Source organism: Macrotis lagotis, chromosome 4, assembly GCF_037893015.1.
Source record: "Macrotis lagotis isolate mMagLag1 chromosome 4, bilby.v1.9.chrom.fasta, whole genome shotgun sequence".
NCBI lineage: Eukaryota > Metazoa > Chordata > Mammalia > Peramelemorphia > Peramelidae > Macrotis > Macrotis lagotis.
In genome coordinates this window covers 258492596-258505552 of record NC_133661.1, presented here as the reverse complement: position 1 = coordinate 258505552, position 12957 = coordinate 258492596, and the positions used below count along the sequence as shown (strand labels likewise).

General features: G+C 35.5%; 1 pseudogene; it reads right to left on the bottom strand.

Annotated features, from left to right (window-relative positions):
* Positions 1–890: 890 nt before the first annotated feature.
* On the bottom strand, positions 891–3508 carry LOC141522895 (zinc finger HIT domain-containing protein 1 pseudogene; annotated as a pseudogene).
* Positions 3509–12957: the final 9449 nt, after the last annotated feature.

The following is a 12957-nucleotide window of genomic DNA, read 5'->3' as shown; positions in this document are numbered from 1 at the left end:
GCTGAGATTTGAAGATAAACAAGGCAATATAAAAGTGAGATTAGAGAAAGTATTCCAGGTATGGCAGCCAGACAGTGACTATAGTTGGAATCAGTAGGTGTATTGTCTTGTTAGAACACCAAGGAGGCCAGTATCACTGAACCACAGAATATATGGAAATGGGATTTAAGAAGACTGGGAAAGTAGGAAGGGGTCAAGTAATAGTGGAAGTTTTTTTTTTTAGGTTTTTTTTTAGTTTTTTTTTTTAAATAGCTTTATTAGAGACACATAGATTGGACTGTGGATTTAATCCCATTCAAACTGGGGGCAAAATTCACAGGGGGTAGAATTTGGAGTCTCATTTCTCCAGTACTTATTTGCCTTGTTGGAAAAGAAACAGAGTTAAGAGATGTATCTTTTTAGACACCACAAAAGTATGGGTGTTTTGTTTGACTATTGCTTATTTATTACAAGAGATTGGTATTTTTTTTGAATGGGAGGGTTTTAGAAATGAGTTGAGAACTAATAATAGATATGCAAAAATGAAGAAAGAGGGTCACTGCAACATTTTTTAAATGCACAGAACAAAAAAGGTTCAGAAGGAGAGACAAGAGGATAGCTCTAAATTAATATGTTACATTTTATGTATCCTTTAAAGAATGCAAGCTGTATGTAAGAATTTTATGTATAATCATATTTTGTGACTTCTATATATTTGGAAATGGTGATTTTGATGATATCTGTTGAGTACAGTTTGACAAATTTAAAAATATTAAGAAGAAAAAAAAGAAAAGAAACAGAGATTGAGGAACAGTCCTATCTAGGAAGCTGTAATGTCCCAACAGCTTCATCATTTCTTTCTGGGAGAGAGCAAGGCAAAGGTTTTCTTTCCTTGGGGAAAGGTTCCAGACTTACACAGTCCACTTCAAATACCGAGTCTCTTGGAGTGTGCAAAGGCAGCTGACAGCACAGTATCTAGCTCCACAGCTGACACAAGTATAAGGAGAACAGTCACATACTGCACAGAATATATGCTGGGGCCTGGTAGAGGGCCCTGCACAGGCTGTGAAATGGTTAGGGCCTTCTGTCACACTTAAATTCTGCTCTTCCTGAAGAGCTTGGAAGTTCTTATGAAAACAAAGTTTAAAATGATCACCTCTAGTTTTCTTTTTCTTCTTTCCAGTGTCGGCATGATCATTGAACTGTGGCAACCTCTTGCGTACATGGGGGTCGTCCTGGAAGTTGTCATTCTCCTGGGCCTCCAGTTGTCTATTGATTCAGCACTGCCTAGTTGCCTGGTCCAACACCCACCACTGCCCAGGGTACTGGGACCACACCAAAGTTTTTTTCCTCCATCATTCTAGACAATCCTGCTCATAAACACTGTCAGAAAAGGTACAAATGCTCACCAGGAAGCTTTGACTCAAAAACTTCGACTTTTTTTTTTAGGTCTTTGCAAGGCAAATGGGGTTAAGTGGCCACACAGCTAGATAATTAATAAGTGTCTGAGACCGGATTTGAACCCAGGTACTCCTGACTCCAGGGCTGGTGCTTTATCCACTGTGCCACCTAGCCGCCCCTCAGCTTTGATTTTTAAAAGCCAAAGGATTTTATAAAGTTTTAAGTTGTTAGATGCAATAAGAAGCCAATATGTATTGAAATAGGAGAGGGGCATAGTCATATTTGTGCTTTAAGAATATCCACTGGAGCTGACTGGGAAGATGGACTGAAGTGGGAAGAGGCTTGAGGGAAGAAAGGCAACCATCAGGTTACTGCAGTAGTCCAGATATGAAGTGTTGAGGGCTTGGTCTTGGGTCGGGGATATGTCAGAGAAGGGAATGGACCTATAAAGAGACATTGAGATGATAGAAAAGATAGGAGTTGACAACAGTTAGGATATGAGGATATGGTCAGTTAGAAGGATACTAGTACCTTCAACAGTATTAAAGAATTTAGGAAGAGAGGAGGATTTGGGAAGAAAGATGAGTTCAGTTTTGGATCTATTGAGTTTCAGATATCTATACAATATCCAGTTTGAGATATCAAATAGACAGGTGGAGATGTGGGACTGGAGGGCAAACGAGATTGGGGCTGAACAAATAAATGTTGAAATCATCTGCATATAGATAATGTTGAATATATGGAAGCTGATGAAATCACCAAGTTAGTGTATGGACCAAATAAAAGAGGGGCCTAGGGTAGAGCCTTAAAGGGATGCTCACAATTAATATGCTTGATCTTAATAAAGATCCACCAAAGAAGATAAAGAATGGTATGGTAGGTAGAAGAATATGATAGAGCAGTATCATGAAATCCTAGTGAGAAAATATCTAGAGAATGATGACAATGTCAAAGGCTGAGAGAAAGAGGATGAGGTCTGATGGAAGTTCATTAGATTTGGCAATTAAGAGATCATTTATAACTTTGGAGAGAAGCAAAAGCTGATAAATAGCAGAAGTATGCAATTATTTTATGTCATGATGACATAAATCAGCTTCTTAGCAGAATTTAACACTAGTTATAAGTAGTGAAATTTGTACTAATTATTCTATAATACTAAAAATGATTCTTCTAAATGGTTATTATGATTGCTTTCTATGTAGGAGTAAATGACCTGTCCTTTACCTGATTCATCTTATACCTTAATATTCTTTATGTTCCCCTTTTGAGGAAAACCCTATTTAAAATTATTTCAGAACATTGTAGTAGGGGTCTAATGAGATGTGTATGTGAAGGGGTAGCCTCCCCCAGTAATGAATTCAGTTCAGGACTACAAGTATCAGTTCTCATCAGGAAAGGGAGGATTTCCTGGTCCTTGTGCAGCTATCAGTTATAGTTCTAGGTTAGAAACATAATTATGTTCTTCTGAACTGTGCATTTCTTAATGACAGTTTCTTAACTGAGTTATAATATTTTTAATATGTTAATCATTTTCTCATTCAGGATGGGAGTGTTAGAGGGGATAGATGAAGCAAGACTGAATACACTGGAGCTCTGCTGAAGGGTAGTGTATGAAGTGGGAGATTTTGATAAGGTTCAGTAGTGAGAGTAGAGCTGGGGATTCCTAGGGATCTAGTTGTATCCCTTAGTTTCTCCAACTGTAAAATGGATATAACACTTAACTTCCAGGATGAGGATCAAATGATGTAATAATTGTAAAAAAGTACCTGTGCCTGCCATCTAGCAGGAACTATATAAATGTTTATAACCTTATAGCTAATTTTTAATTGCCCTCTCCTCTTTTAGGAGCAAATAGAATGGTATGGGTAATAAGCTGAGCAATAATTACATCACTGAGGGGAATGGGGCAGAATTGACATCTTTTGCATCTTATTATTCTGCCATCTTAACAGTTGCCTAATGTGGTGATGTGGTAATGTTGTGATGCCTCAAACAAAAGTTCCACCTTTTACTCTCCTAATTCCAGTAAAAGAGGTTCTGAGCCAGGCTGCTTAAACAAAAACCATGCTCCTTCTTCCACCACTTCCAGTTTTCTTATCTCCTCTCCTTTATCCCTGCCCCCTTCCATGTCCCAGTTCAGTTTTACAGGTTCCTTCTGTTGTGCCCTCTGTAATTTCCATCCTTTCACCTCAGACTTCTTCCCCTGAAGCTCTTGTTCTGGTACTCAAGTAAACTTGACTCCCTCCCACCCCCACCCCCTCATCACAGACATGGCATCTCCAATATAGGCTGTTATCTTTTCTTGTATGACTTCTATCAGGATTCTTAAGATACAACATTATCGATGTATTCTTGCCTCAAGTGTCAACAGAATGTTATGATCAGAGAAATTTCTGTATGGAGACATGATAAGGGGTAAAGTGGCATCCAAGGTTGTATCTTTTATGGACACACTTTCTAGTCTACTACTAAATAAACTTCTATTACTAACAACAACAACAACAACATCCTCCTCCTCCTTTTTCCTCTTCTTCTTCCTCATTCTTCTTTGATTAAATGTCAGATAGTGAACAAAATATCTCAATTCTCTCCAATCCAGATGTGAATCATCAGATTGGCCTGAAATCAGACCAAGTTTACAAAAAAAATTTCACTCCCTACAGCAACTGTTGGAAACCCTTCTCTCCTCAAGTCTCCTACACCACACCTACCCAACTCTTTCAGTAGAAATGAGAAAATAGAAGTCATCAACCACCATCCTTATTTGCTTTCCTTTTGTCCAGATTCTGAAAAAGAGATGGTCTTTCTCCTTTGTCTAGGTCCCTCTATGTGTACTCTGGAAACTGTCCTATCCAGTGGACTGGTGATAACAATCATTCCCTCCCATCCCATCAACTCTGATCTTTCTTCAGTCTTTCCCCTAACTGCTGATTCTTTTCCTGTTGCCTAAAAATATGCCCAGGTCTCTCCTTAAAAAGTCCTCACTAGAGTTTATAATCCCCAAACTATTATGTGGCTCTTCTACTTTAAAACCAAACTTGTAGAAAAAGTTATCTACCCTCATTGCTTCCATTTCCCTTTCTCTCCTTTTTTAAAATTTTTTTTTGCAAGGCAATGGTGTTAAGTGGCTTGCCCAAGGCCACACAGCTAGGATTATTAAATGTCTGAGGTTGGATTTGAACTCAAGTACTCCTGACTCCAGGGCCAGTGCTCTATCCACTGTACCACCTAGCCACCCCTGTAACTCCTTTCTTGATTCTACTTCTATCTAAGTACTCATCCTTAATCTCCTTTGCTGGATCATGATCCATATCCTGTCTCCCTCCAATATGGGTATACTTCCAAGATATGTCCTGGGTCTTATCCCACTATATTCTTTTCATGACTCAATCAACTCTCATGGGTTCAATTATCAGTCTGTGCAGATGACTCCTAGATCTTTCTCTATATAGCCGTATTATTTTTAAGTTTCATCAACAAATGTTTATTGGATATTTCCAGGTAAACAACTTTTAAGTATGCCAAATTGAACTTGCCATTATATTCTCCTTTCCCTTTCCCCAAGCTCACATCTCATCCAAGCTTCTTTATTTTTGTCAAAGATACCACTGTTCTTTCTGTTACTTTGGTTCATAATCTTGAGGGAGGTGAAGGAAATAAACATATTATTATAAATTAAACATATTAAACACCTACTATTTTCCAGGCACTATGCTAAGCACTTTTATTTTTTACAAATATTCTCTCATTTGATTCTCTAACAGCCCTGAATTATTATCCCTATTTTACAGTTGAGGAAACTGAGGCAAACAGAAGTTAAGTGACTTGACAGGGTAACACAGTTATTTAAGTGTCTGAGGTTAGATTCAAACTCATATCTTTCTGACTACAGGTCCAGCTCTCTATTCAGGGGGCCACCAGCTGCCATTAGCTGTAATTGCAGTCATTTTCAACTCTATTTTCCCACACATATCTATCAATTAATTGCCAAACATTGCTGCTTCTGCCTTTAAGACATTTCTTATTCAGGTCTTCATTATCTTTCAACCAGACCACTACAATAGTCTATTTAGTGTTCCTGCCTCAAGTCTATCTTCTCTCCAATATTTCCTCCATATAGCTGTCAAAACAATATTCCTAAAGTATATATTATTCCCATACTCAAGAGATTCTTGTGTCTCCCTATGATCTCCAAGGATTAAGTAAAAATTTCAGCCTTGTATTAAGTTTTTCACAACCTAGTTTTCTTGGCTTATGACATATACATATATATTCCTTTCCTTTGTTCACGTACTGTCTAGGAAAATTGGCCCATTTGGCATCCCTCATACATAGTTTTTTGACTCCTGTTCTGTGCTTTAGCATAGGTTGCCTGACTGACACCCTCTTCTTTTCCCCATGTTATCTCTCATCACCTCCAATCTTAGAATCCCTAATTTTCTTCAAAACTTAAAGAATTCCTTCAAAATGAGGCCTTCCCTGATCTCAGTTCCTCTTTCAACAACTGCTAATGTCTCTTCCACTTTCTATTCGGTTTTTATTTTTAAATCTATTTTGTATATAAGTTGCATCCACATATGGAACATAAGCTTTTCAGAGACAATGTTTCACTTTTGTTTTTGTATTCCTCAACATCTTGCACATAGCCTGACATACACACATGATTGGTTGTGGCCTCATTCAAAAGTTCATTAACACATAACTTAAGTGCCCTTGAAAATTTCAGCCAAATTTTCTCTATAATGTTCAATTGGGTTTGAAAATGTCCCTTGGGTTTGGAAAATGTCTTAAAATGGTTGGCAATTTCTGTTAGTCACTAATATGAGTCACTTTGAACTTTGATTAACTTCTCTTGTAGGGTTAATAGGCAGTTACTTTTTGTTGAGGGAAAAATTAATCAGTGTTTTTCACTTAGAAAAAATATAGTAATAGCTAAAACTAGGTAATAGCCCAAACTAGGCAACATTAATGCCTGCCCATAATTGATCAGTTAGAGCAAGATTTAAACTCAAACATTTTAGTTCATTTAAAGTATCGTTATCATTAAATCTAATTACTATTAAATATCCCACTTGAAACTTGACTTTCCTTCCTCCTTTAAGGAATACTTTTAAAATTTCTCATCTCCTATATCATTTTCCTGATAAAAGATTTATTGGCTTTTTATAACTTAGTTCCTTTTAAGTCTACAGTTTTTCAACAGAGACAAGGTAATTTTAAAACATTGTTTTGCAGAGGGTTTTTTTTTTATACTCCCCAAACTCACTTCTAAGAAGTAAACTGTGGGAAGATTGTAGTCTTAGCACCACTTTTCTACTCCTTCCCACAAGGAACTGCAGGTTTCCTTCCACCCCGGCCAGTCCTGAGTTTCCCTGGTTTCAGTCTATCAGACTTTTCAAAATTATTAGAATTCTTCCCATTTTGGAGATGCTCTAATAGCTCTTGATGCCCTTCAATATGATGTAGGTTGTACTGCAATGAAAGAGAAGATTATTGATTCTGTTACAGCAATGTGAAAGTCAGGTCAGGAAGGTTTCTGGGTTCATTGCAACTTGGAATTCTCCCAAATCCCTTTGTTTGGCAGTGGGTTCAGGAGTCCATCACCTTAGTCATCACTCTTACAACTTAGAAGTGAGCTTGAATCTTTCATTAGTGTTATTTTAGCTTTACTCTGAATACAGGACTTTTTCCAGGAAAGTGCAAGCACACAGTTGTTTCCACATAAGCAAGGCAATGCTTACCCTATGAATTTCCATTAATGTAGCAATTCAATGAATATATCTTAAATAACTGAAATTCTTGTTCAGATAATATTTAAAATAGATTAGCATTACAAGAGTACTTTTTCCACAGGTAAGAAATCTGGATAAAATAAGATTGTATTAACATTAAAACAAATAGAACAAAATCTCTAAGTCTATCTCACTTGAAAGGACTTGAGATAACCCCCTTCAAATTAAATCACCATGTACTTTAAAATTTGGTGGTTTCAAAGAAAAAATGGGCATAAAGATATTGGAAAATATGGTCCAGGAATAAATATGTAAGGCCAAAGGCTTTTAGAAGTAAAATATAACAAAATATCTATTTTATATAATATATAATATTACATATATATTTTCTATTTTTTTTATTCTAAAAGAGAATTGAAAAGACATTGGCCATGGTGAGCAGTAAATGAATATCACAGGCACAAAAAAAAATCAAAAATGACCTTGACAGGAAATGCAGGTTACCAATATGTCAGTCAATTTTTGTATCAATTAACTAAATAGTAAGACAAATGACTTAAGAGATCAAGAACAATACCAAATGAGAAAAATTAAAATAAAGGATATGGCATACAATTAAAATACCTCCAACCCATCTGTTTTTTTTTTTAAACAAAACAAAACAAAGATTGGGGGAGGAAATAATAGAATACATTTTTATATGGACCATCACTATTTCCTATGAAAGCTTAACCAATATAAAATAAATGCTACAAGGAGGCCAAGTAATCAGTTATCTCATATTTGATCTTCTGGTCAAGGGAAAAATCATGGCATTCAAAAGCAACAATGGAATAGAACGTTATCTTAACTTTTTCAGGAGGCTTGGTCAAGTTCCCCAGCTACTAGGTCATCCCACTGAAATTACCTTCCATTTACATTGCATTTATCTTGTCTATAAATAGTTTTTGGTATTCTGTCTCCACCATTAGATTGTAGCTCTTTCAAGGGAAGTATTCTGTTTCTGCCTCTATATTCCTACTGTTTAAGCTTAAAGCTTGGTATATAACAAATATTCAATAAAGATTAGTTCACTTACTGATAAACTCATTTGCAAAATATTATGGGGGTATGGGAGAATAATAGAAAAATTTAAAAGTTTTTATTCTGTAAAATATTAAGAATTAGTCAAGGAAAAGGGGAATTTCTAGAAGGTGTATAAATGACCCAGGTGTGAAGGACTTTTGTTGATTACTTGCTCTTAAATAATTTTAATAAACCTATCTTCACAATCTCAGAGGTAGCCATGGATGCTTATGCTCCTGGTTTCCTCTCCTCATTGCTCCAAACTGCTTTTTTTATGTCTCTGTTTGTCAGGAAGTAGCTACCACTTCCCTCTTTGTTAGATGCTTTACTTACAGAAGGCCAAGCTAGAAATGATTTCATTTTGAAATAGTGACAAATTTCCTGTTTAGGGCCACTGGTCACCTTCATTCTTTAAATACTACAGAAGTCTAAAATGTGATAGCTCCGTGGAAAGTAGCTGCAAAATACTTTCCCATGTAGTTCTAGATGACTAGAAAATGGCCTCTGTCTCAAAAGATTTTGAGTCATTAGCACTTGAGTGGTGGACTTGACTGCCATCTAATATTCTTGTTCTAGGGTCTACACTGAATAGCCCTCAGAGTTGATGGGGCTGCTGGTTGGCACTGATTCCTATTTATTCCAGTAATAAAACTTAATTGAATTTCTGACAGTCTCTCTTCAGCAGTCATTTTCTATACTGAAATATTTGAATTCAAGTGCTGACTAGTTTATTCCTTAAACTAACATTCCCAATGAAGTAAAACCATTCCAAGAACATGTAAGGGAAAAAATGGAGAACAAATATTTTAATGGAAAATCCATTTCTATTTCTATAAGAAACTATTTTCTGCATCAATGACAGTGGAGACATCACATCTGGACTTTAACATCACAGTCCCTGATATATCACATGAGGGATTAAAGCAGTACAAATAGAAAAAAAAAGAGGGAAAAGCAAGCAAATTAGACCAAATATATACAGCAGAAGGCCATGTTGGAGGTGACAATTTTGGGGGGAAGGGGTTGCTAGGTGATTCTGAAATCATTAAAAAGGGGAAGGTTTAGGGGGGTGGCTAGGTTGCACAGTGGATACAGCACCAGCCCTGGAGTCAGGAGTACCTGAGTTCAAATTTGACCTCAGATACTTAATAATTACCTAGCTGTGTGGCCTTGGGCAAGCCACTTAACCCCTTTGCCTTGCAAAAACCTAAAAAAAAGGGGGAGGTTTAGTATATGAATGGACCTTAATAGGTATACTAAGAGATATGAATAACTATTTATTTATATACTTTTGCAGTGACTGTCCCCCATTCCTACCCTTATCTCAACTGCTGCTCCCCATAAATGGTTCTCCCAACTCATTTTCTGCAAATTTCTTTTTCTCCCCTCTTCATTCCAGATCCTTCTCAAACACCATCTTCAAAATGAAGCATTTCTTGATTCCTTCAACTGCTAGTTCCTTCCCTCCCAAATGACCTATATTTAAGTACTCCAATCTTTCTATATTTATTCTATACATAATTATATGTTTATTTGTTTTCTGTATCTTTCAGTGAATGTTACATAAAAAATATAGTCTGCCTTAAATTATAAGTATGTACAGAATAAAGATTGCTTGATTTTTCTATCTGTATTCCTAAATATACTAGGTTACCAGTACCTAATATTCTAGGTATGTATTAAATGCTTGATTCATTGATGTCTATTCTATCATATCAACAACATCTTTAAGAGAATGATCTACATGTATAAAGGGATATCCTTGTTGGAAAGATGAGAAAATAGGTAGACTTTGCCAAATTATAATTTAAGGTTGCCCATATTTTTTTCTGTAACATATTGACTGAAAGGTAAAGAAAAAAGATTACATTAGATGAGACTTGAGAAATGATGCAATATTTTCTATTACATATACGTAAATTTTTATCTGTATATCTATCTATATTTATAATCTATATCTATCTATATCTTCTTTCTAAAACAAAATCCTAGCTTTAAAATGTTAATATTCTTCTCAAGGTGTTCTATGACTATAAATCACAGAATATCATCTCCAGAGAATCAAAACTGCAGGTTTTTCAAAGGGCAGTGGGAAATTGCAAACTTAAGATCATCTAGCATTTATATACAGTGGGGTGTAATGGTTAGAATCTAAGACCTGTTAGCCAGACCTGGGTTTGAAGTGAGTCTCAAGCATTGACCACGTGATCCTGAACCAATCATTAAATTCTGGGCCTCAGTTTCCATATTTATAAAATGAAAGGTTAGATTTAAAGGCCAAGGTTAAGTTTAATGGATTAGAGGGTCTCTTTCAGCTCTAACTCTGTGATTCCATTTAGAATAATAGAAGATTAACATTAAAGAGAAGGATGACTAGAAAAGGAGGGTATATAACTGGAGCAAGAAATAAAACTGGTGAATTGGTGCCCTCATAATTGTGAAACCCATCTGGAGGCCCCCCCCCCCAGCATGTTGGGTAGATTGAGACTTTGTGAAGAATTTATGTAATGATGTGGACAAGAGTCATACAGAATAAGAAAACATGACTGAATTATGATCTGTCTTTTTCTAGTGAGCCCTACATTAATAAAATCATAAAACCAATTAAGCACCAAAGTATAACACTATTAAAGTTTTATTAAATTTTGAAGATTTTTTTACACTAAAGATTAAGATTTGATAAAATGGACTTTTCATAATATCTATCTCAAATTTTTATTAATATCAAAATCCAAATTGTTACTAGTTGTTGAATATTCTGAGTTTTTTCCTACTTGAAAAACACCATCAAACAAAACAGAGCTGTTCTAAAAACAATGTATTTAGAGAATTCTCCACGCTAACAAAGTTAGTTAAGGGATATTTATGTGTTTTATAATGATGGATGGGACAGGAATGAGGTCCAGCTGAGGCCTATATGTTATCCGAACTTTCTTCAACCTCCTTACTTCAACTTTGAAAAATATCATGTTAGTGAAAATAAATCTTAGTAAATCATGTAGAAAAGACTCAGGGAACTTCCATTTACAAGGAGTTCTAAGCAAGCAATTAATTATTTGTGGGTTACCTAGAATCCTCTCTCCACCTTGCAAATCTATAACATTGCTTGAATTAGCAATTAAATTGTTGAATTGAATTATTGAATTGAATTATTGAGGTTAAATTGATGTTTTTAATCATACCAAATTACACTTTAAAAATTATCTAAATATAGGCTGATAAACTGAAAAGCAGTCTGAAGGATACTGTTGCAAAGCAGGTCTCAAGTTATTTTCCTCCAGGGTTTGCTGTTATATTTAGGAAATAAAACTGCTGTCTTGGGTGCTTGATTTAGACTTTCCATGCTGATCCATATTCAAACTAACCCTAACAATGATATCTTCATTTAATATAAGAATCATGGCAGAAGCCTTAGTTTCAAGTTAACTCTGTGATGCTATGCCAAAATCTTGTCTTTTTAAATAAATGTTCCCAGTATTTCCTGGAAATGTTAACATCTTTTTGACTCTATAATAAGGATGAAGATGATCAATGCAAACTTATCTGTTATATGAAATTTAAGTGTCTTCTATTTAAAAAAAACCCAAATGCCTTGGAATCAGTCTGAAAAATCAGTATAGGTGATCCAAACAAAAGTGATATATATTTTCATACATATGGAATGATAAAATAATAACGAAATACACTAAGTGGATATGATTTCACCAGATCCTTATATCATATATTTTAATACAAATCCCCCATTCTTCATGGGTCTTAGTAGCATGCTGTTTAAAGCTTCATTTTTTCTTGCCTTTTTTATTATTTTAAAAAACTAACACAAAAAAGAGATTCACATGGTTGATTAACTATTAACTATTACATTATCAGAGATAACTGAATATGTGCATCAACATTTTCTATTTTTTAATAAAAAATATCAATGATAATGTAATGTTTTGTCTAAAAGGGAACAAGGGCTTCCTGGATTAAAAGGATCCAAAAAAAAAGGAAGGTAAAGGAGGCAATATTGAAAGGCACTGTCAACAACTACAAAGACCTAATGGCAGCTGATATTTGGCACTAAGAGTTTCAAAACAGCAGAGCAGTAGTGGAGGGCAGGTTGGACTGTTGCCCTAGTGATTTGGGAGAAATATGGGAAGCTGTGGCCCCCTCTTCTGTCTGCTACAGAGTCTTATCATGACAGCCTCACTCTTGAGGGGGCAGCAGGACAGTGGAGCACACTGACAGTATGTCTGGCTTTCCCTTGCTCCTAAGACCAGAGTGCAGGCAGAAGTTGGCATTGTGGGGTTTCTATAGGCTTGCCAATCCATTCTGCTCCCAGGATGTTGCTCAGAAAATGCTGGCCAAAATCTCAGAAGAGGAAGTCACCTTACCTCACTTTCCTGCAATATATGGGTAGTACACTATTGGGAAGTCTTCTTTGTCAGAGTTCATAGTGTTAAAGATACAGTGGAAAGTAAAATCAGAGAAAACAAAAGCAATTTGTGCAACTTTACAAAGTCTAGCATTCCTAAATCTCATACCCATCTACTCAGTCACCTTTTATTTTATATGCTAATGATGTTAAATCATTTGCTACCTATTTATTCATCAGATGATGTAGCTAGATATAACTACAATTATAAAAATCAAAGGAATATGGAAATATTCCCCTCGCTCAAATAGGAGGACGTCTATAAAATATAGCCTTTGTTACCATTCCTTACAATGTGAAAAGGAAACATTCCTTGATATGCATATATCAAATATATCCATCATCTTCATATTCAAGTCAATA